Source organism: Bos indicus x Bos taurus, chromosome 4 (assembly GCF_003369695.1).
Source record: "Bos indicus x Bos taurus breed Angus x Brahman F1 hybrid chromosome 4, Bos_hybrid_MaternalHap_v2.0, whole genome shotgun sequence".
NCBI classification, from domain to species: Eukaryota; Metazoa; Chordata; class Mammalia; order Artiodactyla; family Bovidae; genus Bos; species Bos indicus x Bos taurus.
The window spans coordinates 97181266-97198656 of record NC_040079.1 but is presented as its reverse complement, the minus strand read 5'-3'; the positions used below and the strand labels follow the sequence as shown (position 1 = coordinate 97198656).

The following is a 17391-nucleotide window of genomic DNA, read 5'->3' as shown; positions in this document are numbered from 1 at the left end:
GTACAAAAAGGTCAACGTGAAATAAATCAACATTCTCTGGTCCATATTTATTAGGCATATGATGCCTGGCAGACAAGAAAACCTACACTGATTTCATTTGATTCCACCAGTCCCTGACCTGCCTGCAGGCTGACATCATTTTCCTTCATAGACACCAGTTTCTGGTGGTTACCAGACTTGATCTCATCTAGTGGAGAATGAGTTCTCTTTGAATTACTGGAACGGGGTGTACCCAGGATGGATAAATCAGCCAAAGAGAAAGGCCTCACAGGGCAAAGAAGCAGTAGGGCACCTTTCCTTGCATTGTCCTGAAAATGACCTTGAGAGTGACTTTCTGCAAGGTAAGAGGTAATTCTGTCTCCACTTTGGTGCGGCTTATATCACTCACAGTAAAGGTCACAAATCCTGACAGCCTTCTGTGCTTGAGAATCAGATTACTATTTGTCTAAGAAGGCGTGCAGAGCCACGTGGCTTGCTTCTCTTAGGAATCTAGGTCAGAATTCATCCAGTAACACCACCCAGGCCCTTCAAAGCAATATCTTACATTGTGGAAATACTTTGAGTGTATCCTGATGGTTGTTCATAAATTATATTACAACCTGAAGGAAGAAAAAGTTATTCTGCTCTTCTTTTGACTCTGGCTTTTCATAAGGTAAGTTATAAAATTTAATTGGTGACCTTGGAGAAAGGTCATAGTTCTTAAATTCAACTGTACCCTTCATAACTTCCAAGTCAATAACAATAACTGAAGATGATGTTAGTGCTTTTAAATTCTATAGAAGTCTCATAAATATAGAAGAACCACATCCAAATATATGAAGGCTGTGTGTGTGTGTGTGTCTGTGTGTGTGTGAAGCTTTCTGGCGTTTCTGAGACACTGCAAGAGTTCAGAATTAGGACTTCATGCAAATAGGAGGCAAACACATATTTCTTAATAAAGATGACAATATGAAAATTGGTAATTTGAAGACGATCTGATGGAAAAAAATTACAGTAATAGAATAATCTTTCTTTGAAAATGTAGTTTGACGTTAAATGCAAATAAATGAGAAAGTCCATAAGCAAATGCATTAAGCCTATTTTCAGGCAATTTAGCTTTTCTTAGACTAAGAAAAGAAGAGATGGATAAGAAAAAGCTAAAATATAAAAGAGGAGACTTGGAGAGAAACTTGCATGTTGGTCCGAGGCTGTACAAAGGTTGCCAAAGCTACACCCAGTGCCTTCTAATGAGTGGGAGATACAATTTGCACTGAAGAAAGTGTGTGCTGTGACTGCAGCGTTTGGAAACCTATCGCTCCTATGGATGGAAATGAACTTTTAGTTCTATCAAGGGGCAGACAAGTCAAAGGAAGTGAATAAGTGATGGACTGGTGATGACACACAGCAATACATTTTAAAATTCCCAGAACTAGATGTAGATGGATGCTTTTTATTTGCTTTTAATATCAAGTAACTAACTCAGATGGAGAAGGCAATGGCACCCCACTCTGGTACTCTTGCCTGGAAAATCCCATGGATGGAGGAGCCTGGTAGGCTGCAGTCCATGAAGTCGCTAAGAGTCAGACAGGACTGAGCAACTTCACTTTCACTTTTTACTTTCATGCATTGGAGAAGGAAATGGCAACCCACTCCAGTGTTCTTGCCTGGAGAATCCCAGGGACAGAGAAACCTGGTAGGAGGCAGTCTATGGGGTCGCACAGAATCAGACACAACTGAAGCGACTTAGCAGCAGCAGCAGCAGCAACTAACTCAGATATCCTGATTTTTACCTTTCTTTTTTTTTTTAATTTAATTTTATTTTTAAACTTTACATAATTGTATTAGTTTTGCCAAATATCAAAATGACCTGTGGTGGATTCATTTTTATTTTTACCTTTCAATGTCAAGGTCATATGCTGAAATTACCAACATCTCATCCACTTAAGTGCAGAAGGCAATGGCACCCCACTCTGGTACTCTTGCCTGGAAAATCCCATGGATGGAGGAGCCTGGTAGGCTCAGTCCATGGGGTCGCTGAGGGTCGGACATGACTGAGTGACTTCACTTTCACTTTTCACTTTCATGTATTGGAGAAGGAAATGGCAACCCACTCCAGTGTTCTTGCCTGGAGAATCCCAGGGACGGGGGAGCCCAGTGGGCTGCCGTCTATGGGGTCGCACAGAGTCAGACACGACTGAAGTGACTTAGCAGCAGTAGCAGCATCCACTTAAGACATACTCAATATAGGGAAAGCACAATTTTAGCTTCTGATATGGCATTTCAGTTTCCAAAGCAAACAGATTCAGGAATGTCTTTTGAAGCATTAGCACACCAAAGCACATGGCTATTCAAATACTTCATGTAGACAAAAAATATTCAAGTTGGTTATTTCTTTAGCATACTATATCTGATACATGAAATCTTCCCTCTTAATAGTATTACTGTCCTCCCAATAAAACTGAGATGACAATTACCTTTGACTGTAGCCTCTTTCTGAAATTAGCCTGTAATATTGTCAATGTTTCCTTCGAAATAACGCTTACTTTAAGAGCTGGACACAAGTACTGAGCGACTCTCACTTCACTCTCTCCTTTTATTTCTACAGCCATGCCATAATCTGAACCTAAACTGAGAGTCACAATAACCGATTTCTAGTCCCATCTTTGTTATTTGATACTGGTCAAAGCTTCTAACTTTACTTCTCATTTTAATAATAAACATGATCCAAGCCTTGAATAATGAGAATAATGTTAAAAAGATAGAGAAGGAAGTAAGAATGAATTTATCCACCATCATTCTTTTTAATAATTTTCTCACAATTTATTTTTTCATAAAATCTTTGAGCAGTATCACTAAATGCCAACCACTCCATGGAGGAGGCAAAGATTGCTAAATGCAATTCCTATTATTGATATTTTCCTTCTATATAAGATATTATGAGGGATTTTATGGGAGCATGGGGAGCAGAGATCCACTTTACAGGTACTTATTAGTACATAAAGAGAATAAGGAGACTTCTAGTAAAATGAGAAAGACAGGGGAAGACATAAAGAGGAAATAGAAGATGATCCAGGCCTTGAATAATGAGAATGACATTAAAAAACTAGAGAAGGAAGAGATTCATTTATATGAGGGAAATACACACACACACACACACTCATTCACACACACTATGATAAACTTTGGTAATAATAAAAGAAAAGGCTGTCTGGTAAAATAAATCTTCTCCTGAAAACTTTGATGAAACCTCAAATTCTAATTACTATTATTTAGGGATGTGGTCAGATAAAGAAGATTGAAATTTGACTGCAGTTAAGTAAAAACAACAACAAAATGACATGTTTAATGATATCATGACCTTTGGGGAAAATATCTCACAAAACAAAAGAGGAAGGTGAATGAGCCAAGTAAGCACATGAAAAGAGGTATTCGAGAAGTTAGTGGGCTTCCCAGGTGTCTCAGTGGTAAAGTAATTGTGCCAACACAGGAGACACGGGTTCGATCCCTGGGTTGGGAAGATTCCCCTGCAGAAGAAAATGGCAACTCACTCCAGTATTCTTGCCTGGAGAATTCCATGGACAGAAGAGCCTAGTGGGTTACAGTCCCTAGGGTTGCAAAGAGTCAGACATGACTGAGCAACTAAACCACAACAGTGAAAATCTCCTGTGCTAAGAATGGCATGTAACTCATTGTACAACTGTGTAACGAGTTATAATTCTAAAGAATGCACTCAGTGGCTTTTGAAATAAAATTCTATGTTTTTGCTTTGTTTTTTTGGGGGGGAGGGCGCTAAGGAACTAGGGGCAACTAAGAAGTGAGGCACAGTGATAAGACCTATGAGTCGGGGTCTGCTCCGTTTCCTGGGTCCCAGCTGTCTGGCCCTGGCTATCAGCATTGGATTATCTAATGTCTCCTGAAAGGCCTGCATTACCTAGTCTTAATAATTGATTATTAACCACTGAATAGCTACCTCTCCCTATTTCCCCATCCTTAATGCTCTTATGTTTGAAATCTCTCTGGCAACCAATTTTTTTCCCCACCTGCCAGATTAGAGTTTTGAATACAGTAATGAGGACAATTTTTAAAAACACCTTCAATAAAATCTTTTTCTGCTTGGAGGTGAAAATTAAAAGGCCCCTCCCCTTCCTCTGTCCTCCTCTCAGAAGCATGTGTCTGCTCCACCATGGTGAGTGACTCCACCACACTCACCACTCCATTTGTCCTGCTCTTCCCTGTTGGCCTCCCCCCCCACACACCCTGTCATACTCCACAAGAGGACAGAACTGCTTGTCTCCATCAGTCATCTTCTGAAGTGAACATGTCTGTTTGGCTCGTCCTTGTGTGGAGAACGGTCTACCGTTCCCCAGAATACACTGTGCAGAGATGTGACTTTGGTTTAAGTACTAATGGTTATCTAGTACCAGCTATGACCAATTTAATAGGATCTGAAAAATGATTTTATGCTTAGATGCCAAAACGTCATTGCTAAATTCATGAGGGTTATGGGGAAAATTTATTTTTTGAGTTATTTTTGGCTCTCCAATGTAACTATGAAACACTTTCTTAATAACAAGGCATTTAAACTCAATAACATTTGGTTTTCCTTTCATTTATGAAGAAGAGAAAGAAGAAAGAGATGAAGGAATAGAAGAGGAAGAATGAGGAGAAAAATAACAAAAATAGCTACATTTCATATAGGCAAAATCTGAAACACAGAGGGAATGGAAAACTTTTGGGAGGATATGAAAGCAGAGACATTACTTTGCCAACTAAGGTCTGTCTAGTCAAGGCTATAGTTTTTCCAGTGGTTATGTATGGATGTTGAGAGTTGGACTGTGAAGAAAGCTGAGCACCGAAGATTTGATGCTTTTGAACTATGGTGTTGGAGAAGACTCTTGAGAGTCCCTTGGACTGCAAGGAGATCCAACCAGTCCATTCTGAAGGAGATCAGCCCTGGGATTTCTTTGGAAGGAATGATGCTAAAGCTGAAACTCCAGTACTTGGGCCACCTCATGCGAAGAGTTGACTCATTGGAAAAGACTCTGATGCTGGGAGGGATTGGGGGCAGGAGGAGAAGGGGACGACAGAGGATGAGATGGCTGGATGGCATCACTGACTCAATGGACATGAGTCTGAGTGAACTCTGGGAGTTGGTGATGGACAGGGAGGCCTGGTGTGCTGCGGTTCATGGGGTCGCAAAGAGTCAGACACGACTGAGCGACTGAACTGAACTGAACTGAACTGACAAGTATCAAAACTTGAATTGAATGCAAGATGCTTGCCTTGAACTGCTATCACCTGAATCCCAGAATCGACTCCATGTTCTTTTTAAGAGGTCTTCTCTACACTCTTGTGCTTATCATATGTTTTACCAATCTTTCTCTTGGTCACTCGCTCTCTCTCTCACACACTGATACACACACACAGAGTACTTAATATATTTCAATTATTTAAAGCTACTTCTAGATACTTAAAAATCTTTTCTAAATGTCAAAAACTGTGTTCATTTCCCTGCTTTTTCTTGAGAGCAAACACAGTAGTGCGTTACCAAGTTTATCCTAAAAGATAAGAAATAAAAACTAGAAGCCAATTGAGTTTCCCTGCTTTTTAAAATCCCATCTCAAACCTTTCCTTAATACTTCACATAGAATTCGTCCTTCTGTACATATTCAAAAATACTGATGACTTCCCAAGTGTGAACAATGCTCCTTAGCACTGAAAAGTATAAACAATAGGATTTTTCTTTTCTTCTTGGCAGAGCAGTCAATGGAAACTGAAGGAAGTCCCACATCTGATCCATTAAATTAACTTCAAAAGAAAAATTCACAAATTTCTTTCAAGTAAAAACGATTACAGCAAGAAAAAAGGGTACAAAATAAAATACAGATGTGGAGGACAATGAAGTGGGGTGTCAAAGCAATTAAATTTGCCTTCTCTTAAAGTTTGTCCCCATTGTTGGAGAAAGAATTATTGGAAATCAAAACAAACTTGAAAAGTCTTGTTGAAAGACAGATATAAATGTTGCAACAAAGATGAAAACATTGCCATATTAAGCCTTGGAAAAAATAAAATAATGTAATTAGAGGTGTTTTAATGATTAAAATATTTTAATATTAATCACCCTCCTATTGCTACTACACATAATGCAATCAGCAGAGTCAATATGGGTATACTTTTATAATGACAAAAAACAAGACACAGAATTCAATTAAAGACATTTCACTTTACTCAAAGCATGTCCCTTGGCCCCTAATTAAGTGGGAAGGAAAAAAAAAAAAAACCTATAAAAAGTATCTTGAAATATTTTCAGAGACCTGTAAACAGGAACCATAGCCAGAGGTTACTTGGAGACCTCTCTGCTGTTTCGAAGGTAAAAGTGGAGAAAAAAGCTAAAATGTTGTCTTTTCCGAAAATTATTCTCTTTTCCACACAGAGACTAATACTATGAATACCAGCTTCCAGCTCCCAAACTCACCTCCCTCTCCTAATTCTCTCACTGTGGTTTGTGAAAAATCTCCACTTCTTTATTGGATTATCCTCCCAGCTTTTTCTCCTCATCTTCCCTTCACAGCTTTTAGCAAAATTATTGAGCTTTATTTTCTACATCTGCCATTCACTCTTCTGTAACTGCATTCAAGCTTTGATCATGTGCTCTGACCCCACTGAACCTATCCAGAAAAAATCATTGAGGTCCTACTAAGTATTAGACATAATGCACATATATTTCATTTCTTTTTCTCTTGAACTTTAGGGGGCTTGTGAACAACTCTTTCCAGAAATTCTCTTGTTTCAATCTCTTCATTCTAATGTCCTCTTACAATTCTCATTGTTTATTTACCATTCCTTTTAAAGCTCAGTACTTTTTTTTTCCCATTATATTAACTCTTCCCTGGTGACTCAGACACAAAGAATCTGCCTGCAGTGTGGTACACCTGGGCTTAATCCCTGGGTTGGTTCAATCCCTGGGTTCAGGAAGATCCCCTGGAGAAGGAAATGGCAATTGAGCCCAGTATTCTTGCCTGCAGAATTCCATGGACAGAGGAGCCTGGCGGGCTACAGTCCATGCGGTCACAAAGAGTCAGATACAACTAAGCAACTAACTAGACTTTCGAAGAACCAGTCCTTTTATTTGCTTATCTATGGAGTCTTTGTTTTCTAGTAAGTCAGTTTCTACTATTACCTTTTATATGATTTTCCCCTTACATGATTTTTGCATTTATGCTATTTTCCTAACATTCTAAATTAATTTCAATCTTTCTTCACTCCTAGTACTTACATTATAGCTAGATATTTTTCCCTCTAAATATTGAGTTACAACAGACAAAGTAAATAGCAGCATCATGAGAAACATAGGAGAAATGTGAGTAAAGAGTGAGCAAGGGCCAGGAGTAAGTACTTTTTATATGAGTCTTTTCTAATTAAATAATAAGTGTAACTCATATTGGGTCTAAGCTTTAAGTTATCTGAGCCTGCACTAATGAATTGCACCTTTAACAAAAACACAGATATGATACATATTTATTATCTTAGTAAACAGATGTCAATGTAAAACAATGGTATTCTTTATTTGGAAGTGTCCTGACTAGGAAAGATAAAATAAACCAAAGGACCATGATGAGTATAAATTGATGTGCATAGCAGTACAAGGACTTCCTTGTAACTGTCAAAAGCCTTTACATTAATAAATCCTGCTTAACATTCACTGTTTTTAAAACCAATAAGGTTTTGTGTTATATATCACTTCCCTGATATCCTTAATTTTTGATGGGCATCCAGAATAAAATGCTGTGTTTGTGTTAGAGATAGGAAGACTTGAGCTTGGGGAAGGAACTTTGGATTAGAAGAGGAATACAGATTCTTTTCTGTTGGTGTCTTAAGATTTTTTTTTCATAGTCAAGAATCAATAGACTGTCTGGATTAAATGCATTTTAGACTTGTAGCCCAGAGGAATAACTAAAGATACATTTTCAAGACCAAAAGATGCAATTTACAAACTGCTGAATTTAGAGTGAAATGCAATAGGACACTTTGTCTTATAGCTTCCTTGCATAATCCAAGAACATTTAATCAGTTCAAATTTGCCTGAATGGAAGAGAACAAAAATTGCTAGAGGGTGAAAGAGATGGGAGGGAACAACCCAGAGATGGCAACTGCAGCTGTAGCTCTCCAATGGCAACAAGTGTTATGGAAATACACATAAGCACAATCAAGTCTATGTACAGCAGAAACTTGGTCTTTGGTACAAAGAGGAACAGACTTTTCACAGTTGATTTAATTTGTCCATGTCACAAGATGGAATAATGACTCAATAAGGAATGAAAAAGGGATCTGGAGCTCTAGGGTGAGTGTGTTTCTTCAACTAGGGTCCACCTCTCTAAAAAAAAAAAAAGTGATTAGCCCAAGAAAATCTGTAGCTTTTAAATTATTATTGGAAGGCATTTATTTTAAAACAAGAAAATTCTGATTCTTAAAGCATGAATCAAATACTGCACTAATTTGTAATGCAGATGTCTTATGCATTTGTCTATGAAATTTGTTCAACAGGTTTGAAACAGCTATTCAATAGCACAGCTTTTTCCCCCCTTGAACTCTACACCATTTCCTGTTAACATGACTTAAGAAATTCCTTGGACACCCATCTCTTTCCTACCTAGATTACAGATTCACTAATGGGCATTGATGGTCTCTGTCCTACCTAATGAAAATTTTCATTAAAAGAAAAAAGTTAAATGCAAACTCAGAAGTGTACAACTATGCTCAATAAACTTTGACATAAAAGGGCTATTTCAAATATTTATCAACAAGAATTATTTTTTAAAACAATGCAACATTGGCAACATAACAAGGTTTGTTAACTTCAATGAGATTTTCTGTATTTGTTCAAAATATAGTAAATGTTCATACAGTTAAGTGAACATATTTAAAATGTTGATTTTCATTGCATTTGCCTTACAACTATGCAGTATATGATACTGTCAATGGAAAGCTATGGGTTTCTCTTTTTAAATAAGCAATAGGTACTTCTGATATTGTCATTGAAACATTAATATCATAGAAATTTTTAATTGCATTTCTTCCTATTTGTCTTTTCACCTTTGATTTAATGTTAAATGGTGTGTCTTAATTTCACAAGAATTGCATTATATAAAATAAATACAATTTGTTGAGCACTTTATCTTCTTAGTTGGCAATTATGCATGTCCTGACTTTGAAACTTTATTGCCGATTAAAAACAGATTAAAACACACACACATATACACACACAACCTTGAATTTGCTTAGGAAAGAAATCCATCAAAATAAATAATTCATGTTGGGATGGACTGAAATCTAGTCTTTTAGGAGGTGCCAACAGATGGTTTACATTTATAGAATGCACACTTGCTGACTTCCAAACAGAAATTAAAATTCATAAAGTATGTCATTAGTACTCCTTATAAGCAGGATTATGTTTATGATACGAATTTGGATTTTCCCAGGTGAACAGTTTTCCATCATAATTTTACTAAGAAAAAAGTGAAACAAACTGCTTTACAGTTACTATTTTGTGTTAGCAAGTTTAAAATTAAAACTTGCTGGTGATCATCCAGCAACATAAGCCAGTGGGCTCAGAGCTAGATGAGACTGTTGTTTTCATGACATGCAAGATATCATAAGAACTCCTAAACATTATCCATCATTCAAATAAAAGAGATTATTACAAATAATAAAATAAGGCAGCATCTCTAGCTTTCAATTCTTATTGCATCAGTAAGGTTAGGAACTTTCAACCAATATAATTAAGAGTGAGACTTCAGCTTATTAAAGGTCAGCCAACTAGGCATTTTTAGTTAATTTTAGCCACTCTTGGGGTCTATGTGTGACCATTTAATACCGTGGAATTACAGTAACATTTCATTTCTGTGAACCTTACTACTAACCAAAATGTTAACATTTAACTCAGGTAAGGTTATGATTAAAACTTGCTTTAAGCCCACAGAAAGATATGCTTTATTGCTCATTAAGATTTTGTCTACCCAATAGAAAGGGAATATTGCCAACTATACACTGACTACAATTAAAAGTCAAGAAAACCATTAAAAAAATAATTCTGGGACTTTATTCACTAAGTGCAGTTAGCTAAATAAATATCAAAGCTTCTTTAGAAAGACTGCATTTACACTTGCAGAATGTAAGAAGATTAAATAAATGGACTGGGCAATTGCTTGATGATTTTAACATGTTTTAACTGCTTTAAATTATGCAAGGTATGCTTTTTCATTCCCTTTTCAACATATTGGGTTGCTTGATGTCAAAGTAATTCAGACAAATATTACAGAGGCAAAAAAGCCATTTCAGTCAAATATATATGTTTGGGTATCACAGAAATAAAGCAACTAATGCATAGACTGGATTTGCTATTTTTCAAGCAATATTTTCAAAATGTATAGCTAGCTCCTTCAATTATTTGAAGAAATGAAATCGTTTCCCTTTGTAAACTGCAGATGGTGAAGGATGAGAGACAGAAGTTTTGGACACAGCTATTCAAAACCACCTAGAATTAGGTTGATATTTTTGCTTTTTTAGGACTGACTTGATATTCTCTTTAGAAATTATAATAGACATTATATTTAGATTCAATTAATCCATAATAAATTTAATATATAGTATACACATGATCAGGCTTCCTTGGTAGTTCAGCTGATAAAGAATCTGCCTGCAATGCAGGAGACCTGGGTTCGATCCCTGGGTTGGGAAGATCCCCTGGAAAAGGGCAACCCACTCCAGTATTCTTGCCTAGAGAATTCCATGGACTGAGGAGCCTGGTGGGCTACAGTCCATGGGGTTGCAAAGAGTCAGACACGACTGAGTGACTAAGCACAGCACAGCACATACACATGGTCAAATATAAAATAAGATTGAGCAAGGTCCTCTTCCTTAAAATGAATGTAGGAAGAAACCAAAACATGGTCTATATAGCTGTATTTTATTCTAACAAAGAAAATAATTTTTGCTATTTTAAAAAAAGTGCATTACTGGTATCTTTTAAATGTTTAAGTACCAGGATTTGATATTCCTACGGTCTGATTCTTTTTCAACTAGACGTGCAGTATTCCAAAAGATATCCTTATGAACACAAAACAAAAACAAATTCTTTCCTGTAAAGCTTCCTAATGAAATAACTTGAGACCAAACTGTGAGAATAAGACTGCTTAGTAAAATGTGCTTTACATGTTACAGAAGACTTCGAATAACTTCTGGGGTTTTGTGGTGAATAATTAAGAATGGGGATTTATCTTCTCTGGCTTTGAGTTAAGAGAGGTATAGTGAGGCCAGTGGAGAAGGCAATGGCATCCCACTCCAGTACTCTTGCCTGGAAAATCCCATGGGCGGAGGAGCCTGGTAGGCTGCAGTCCATGGGGTCGCTAAGAGTCGGACACGACTGAGCGACTTCACTTTCACTTTTCACTTTCATGCACTGGAGAAGGAAATGGCAACCCACTCCAATGTTCTTGCCTGGAGAATGCCAGGGACAGAGAAAACTGGTAGGAGGCCATCTATGGGGTCGCACAGAGTCGGACACGACTGAAGCGACTTAGCAGTGAGAGCAGAGGGAGTTTTCTAGAGAGTCAGAGCTCCCCAGATGGTAACACAGAATTTGAATTTTCAGCTTCTCAAAATAAACTCAATATCTAATGGTGTTGAGTGGAAAGAGCCATCTCTTTTATCTTGTAGCTAGGCTGAAACCCAGATATACACTGTACCTGGAGGAATGGCTGGGGTGCCTCCTGGGCTCAGAGCCAGGAACCTGCCACGGGGCTACTGCAGAGCATAGTTCAAGCAGATGGAGCTGTGAAACACCCAGACAGAAAGAGGATATGAGATGCCACACACAGGGCTCTGGCCAAACCAGCTCCTACTAGTAAGACCACATTAAACTGTAGCTCAAAACACCAAACTGTAGCTCAAATCAAACTGTAGCTCAGAATACTAACTGGACAAGCGGTGATGAGCAACATAAGGTTTATCACTCTCAGACTCAAGGGAGATAGAAGACACTTTATCCAACAAGTCAAACTTTCCTTTCCTATCATGAGGTGAGTTAGGCCACACCCTTCTCATCACACATCCAAATGAGATCCTAAAAATCTGAGAAGGGGGTGTACATTTTATCTTAGAATCACTAAACATTATGTAAAGAGATTCATTAGGTGCCTTAAGTGCATTTTAAAACAGACAGGACTATATTTTGTTTCTTTCCTGCTGCTCAGCAGATGGTAGTAAATCAGACCTGATTAATTATTGGTAAAATAAACTAAATGTTGTCCACATACCTGAGTAAACTGTAAGTTAGCAACCTTTTAAAAGCAGGCAGTATTAATATGTTATGTCTTTATTTTGTGATGACATACCCTACAACTAGATGAAGGAGGAAACCATGAAAAGATCAACTTTTTAGTATTCATATATTTTTATAGAAATCTCTCTGAAAAAGCCATACCAAATATTCTGAGTTTAGCTTTTCTACATTAAATAAACCCAAAGATAAGTGAAAACATTTGTTTCCAGGAATACCTCAGTAGGACATCTAGGAATGCTCTTGTTTGGTTTTCCCGGTAGGAATCCTAAAACGATCATAAGTCCTGATCGTAATTAAGGTTCTTATTTAAGAGTATGGCTTCCCAGGTGATACAGGGGTAAAGAGTCCATCTGCCAATGCCAGAAACTCAGGAGACATGGGTTCGACCCCTGGGTCGGGAAGATCCCCTGGAGGAGGGCATGGCAACTCACTCCAGTATTCTTGCCTAGAGAAATCCATGGACAGAAGAGCTTGGTAGGCTACAGTCCCTAGGGTTGCAAAGGGTTGGACCTGATTGAGCAATTGAGCATGCTGTTAGGGTGTAGGCTCAACTCTTGTGAGTGGCAGAGATCATCAGTGAACAGGGCCTACACCTTAAAAAGGCTAAGGAGCTACTGTGTTTGCACTTATGGGAGTTCCAACTCATCATATAAGAAATGTGACTACTCTCATGGAGTGAACTTTAGAGAGGTCATGTGGAGAATGATTGTCAAGCCTACAGGGAAAGAAAGAGAGGCCCAACTGTCCAAGTGTCCCAGCGTGGGTGCAGCATGTGAGTGAGATGTCTTGGGTGTTTCCTTCCATTTGTGCACCTGGATGAACCATAGCTTCAGCCGACATCACCAGGAGCAGAAAACCTGCCAAGCTGAGTACAGTAAATACACAGAATCATGGGAAAAGAAAATGGTTGTTTAAGTTACTCAAATCTGGGTTGGTTTAGTGGCAAAACACACATACACACATGTTACATGGCAATAAGTTATAAAGCTGAAACATTACCAGAAGTATGGTTTTGCTAAAACATAAACCAGTCAGTCCTAAAAAAAATCAACCCTGAATATTCATTGGAAGGACTGACACTGAAGCTGAAACTCCAATATTTGGTCACCTGATGCAAAGAGCCAACTCATGGGAAAAGACTGATGCTAGGAAAGATTGAGGGCAGGTGAAGGGGGTGACAGAGGATGAAATGGTTGGATGGCATCATTGACTCCATGGACATGAGTTTGAGCAAACTTTGGGAGATAGTGAAGGACAGGAAAGTCTGGCATGGTGCAGTACATGGGGTCACCAAAGAGTCAAGACATGACTTAGTGACGGAACAACAAAAACCAAAAATATGTAGCATTGTCTTTCTGACAGGGATCGAGCAGAATCTGGAAGGACTTTGAGAAGATGGTCATGAGAGCTGGAAGGCTTCTTCTTTTAGCTTTCCATCCGTGACTCACATTTATGTAATAGCAACTTCACCTTCCTGTCTCTGGTAGTTTTTTTTTTTTCCCCAAGCCAGAGCTCATTTAAAAAACAAATATGTCATGTTAGATTTTAAAACTTTCAAAGTAACTTCTTTACAAATTGGATAAAAATTTTTACTTTTGTACCTGGTACTTCATGATCATGCTTTTTTACCTCTGGCCCCAACCATCAGCACATAACCTTTTGGCTTCAGGAACTTTTCTCTATATTTGGAATGCCTCCCTTTCTCTTGCATTCTCTCTTTTTTTTCCTTAGAAGTTTTAGTTCATATGTGATTCAACTTACGACATACTCCTCTACTACCCACCCATACTGTTAGTTGCTCCAGCTAACACATCTTTTCTTATATCCTGATAGTCATATTCCTTTCATATTCCAAATCTTTTCCTTGACTGAGCTAATTCTCAAAATGTCCTTTTGGTCTTTCTTTTGGGAAATCTCTCCCCAGTTTTCCAAAACTGAGTTAGGATGCTACGTTATCCCATCCTTGTCCCAGTAACTGCATTTTCCAACTATCTGTTTATGTGTATTTTCCCTTTAGGTTCTTACTCTATTGAAGGCAAGAACTATGTCTATTTCTCTCTGGCCTAAGCACTGATAATAGTATCTGGCACATAGTAGGTTCTTTAAATATATTCTGAATAAATGAATAAGTTAGAAAATGAAAAAATGATTGAGCCAAGCAGTTGTTCATTTTTTCATAATATAATATTCTTTCTGGCAAAGTAAACATACAAAAAATGTCTTCCAATTTGGGGTGTTTATGTGAGTTTTAGTGTGCTATTGCTTTTATTGCAAGGGGACTATACAGTGAAAATGGTGGTTAAAACAGGGTAGTTTGGGTTGCTGTTGAAGTACCCTCTTGCCCTTGGCCCAGACTAAGTAGGTAAATGCTACTGAGTGTATGTTAGCGCTACATAAAAGGCAACCTTTTCTATGGTGGTCTATTCTCCGTGCTCATTGAATTGTTATTTTACAAAGCAAATAGCTATCAGTGTGTAGAGAAGCTATCAAGCTCTTATAGATGGTTTTAAAATACTGTTTTTAGTTTGTATGTCTTCAAATTGCACTTAAATAACACAGTTATTTTTGACTGATTGATTCTAAGAATTTTGCTATTACAGCCAAACTATGACATTTTGCATCATATATTTTTAGCATTTTTAAAGAATGAAACGCTTTTCTATTTTTTAAAATGATTTTTCATTTTGAGTTTCAGCCAAATATCTCAAAAATCCATAGCTCCTAGAACTCAGAGAAAATTAGCAAGGCCAAATAAAATATATGTGGCTTACAGCTGCAGCTGTATATTTTAAAGAAAGCTAATATATCGACTGGTTCTTAGAAGAGCATTCATAATTGCTGTCTTTGAAAAATGTTTGCAGCTATAAAGGCTAGAGATGATGTCATTTTGCTGCTACAGGTAGAGGCTTCTGTGCATTTGACCTTTTAAGTATTTCTATTGAGAGTCTAAATACCAATGTACCAAAATATATTCACCATTATTTATCCAACATGTCCAAAATAAAACAATATTCCACTGTATCATTTTATATTTATATACAATTTTACTCTCTGGTTATTTTAATGGCTCAGTTGCCTTTTAATACACAAAGAAATACATATTGTTTTAACTAAATGGACAATGTTGTTCATTTTAATACAGTCTCATAATTTAAAATGATCATCTAATCCATTTCCTTGATACTAATATTAGATCACCAACAGCATTACCATGCAGTAATACTTAAGCAAGCAAATGTGCTTCAGTGTAACTGAAGCTTTTATGTTTTAATTTCTCTGTCATTAGTCATTGGAAGGACTGATGCTGAAGCTGAAGCTCCAATACTTTGGCCACCTGATGAAAGAGCTGACTCATTAGAAAAGACTCTGGGAAAGATGCTGGGAAAGATTGAAGGCAAGAGGAGAAGGGGAGGTCAGAGGATGAGAAGGTTGGATGGCATCACTGACTCAATGGGCATGAGTTTGAGCAAACTCTGAAAGACGGTAAAGGATAGGGAAGCCTGGCATGCTGCAGTCCATGGGGTCACAAAGAGTTGGACATGGCTTAGCGACTGAACAACAACAACAACATTACCTTATATTTTAAAACCAATTTCACTTGAAATATAGATTATGAGCAAGTTGGATCCCTCTAGAGTTATCTGTTGTTTATGAGACATACTGGTGCAGTCTTCCAGGATGCGACAGATTAAAGCTGCCGTAATTATTTGATGTTTTTCCTATCATGCCCTAGAAAGCTCTGGATTGTTTAAACCAAAAGACAACAGCAGAGGTGACACTGTGCAGTTTCTGGGGAAGCCCTTAGGAAAACTGGCAACCTCCTCCTCCTGTCTGTTGGAACTACACGGACCATAAGATGGACCCACGTGGACTCGGCCTTAGCTCTACACTAGGGCCGAACTGGCGTCCAGGAAGCGACGTGATCCCAGTCATACCACAGGGAACGAAGACATACTCAACAAATTACTGACCCAAAGAACCTTGAATTTTACTAAACTGTTGTTGTTTTAAGCCGCTAAGCTTTGAGCGTTTTGTTATAGAACAAGAAATAATCAGAACATAGGGCTTCTCATGTGGCTCAGTGGTAAAGAATCCACTTGTCAATGGAAGAGATGCAAGAGACCCAGGTTTGATTCCTAGGTTGGAAAGATCCCCTGGAGAAGGTGATGGCTACCCACTCCAGTGTTCTTGCCTGAAGAATTCCAGGGACAGAGGAGCCTGATGGGCTATAGTACAAGGGGTCGTGGAAGAGTCAGAAACAACTTAGTGACTAACAACAAGGGTAAATGGTGCAAATCTCTGGCTTGACACTCCATTTTGTGATTGTCTTTCATGAAACTATTTCAGAACCATTCTAATAACTAGGCTACAATAGGCCAAACATCTAAATATCAGAAACTAATTCATTATAAGAATATACAGAAATAATGAAATAATTAAGTCCTCAAACCCAGGGCTAAAGAAAAATCTCAGGGATGCCAACCAAGGATTACCCTGTGTTCATGTTTGTTTTAGAGATGTCAAGTCTGTTAGTTTCTAGCCCACTGATCTAATCACTGAACAGAACAATCTGACTTGCAGATTTTAAACATCTATCTTAAACATCAAAAAAACTCCACGTACTTATCACCAATTTTATAAGTCATCTTATAAAGATTCTGTGAGCTAAGCAGTGAATTCACCTACCACCCACAGGCAGCTGCTTCTTGGGGAGGAATTAATCTTCAATGGCAATAAATAAATAAAGCAAAAATGGAATGAAAAAGAACATATGCATTTTAGTATTCATATATTGTGTATATATGTGTATAAGTACAAGATTCTTTAAGCATATGCAAGATTATTGATCTAGAATTCAAAATGAAGAGGTACTCAAAGAATCCAAGGAAAAACAATGTAAAAACATATAAGAAATTCTTCTTCTTCTTGGTTTCTTTTAAAATTTAAAACTGACTTAAGAAATGATTAAATGATCATTTAAGCATGATTTAAGAAATAAACATGTTCAAGGATATAGAATCTTTGGGAATTCCTGAACAACAACAACTAATCCGTTTTGGAAAAAGTGAATC

General features: G+C 37.6%; 1 protein-coding gene across 7 annotated transcripts in view; it reads right to left on the bottom strand.

Moving 5' to 3' along the window:
• DGKB (diacylglycerol kinase beta) overlaps nt 1-17391 on the bottom strand; it is an 874923-nt gene that overhangs the window by 117292 nt on the left and 740240 nt on the right. The gene's annotated exons all lie outside the window — the stretch shown is intronic.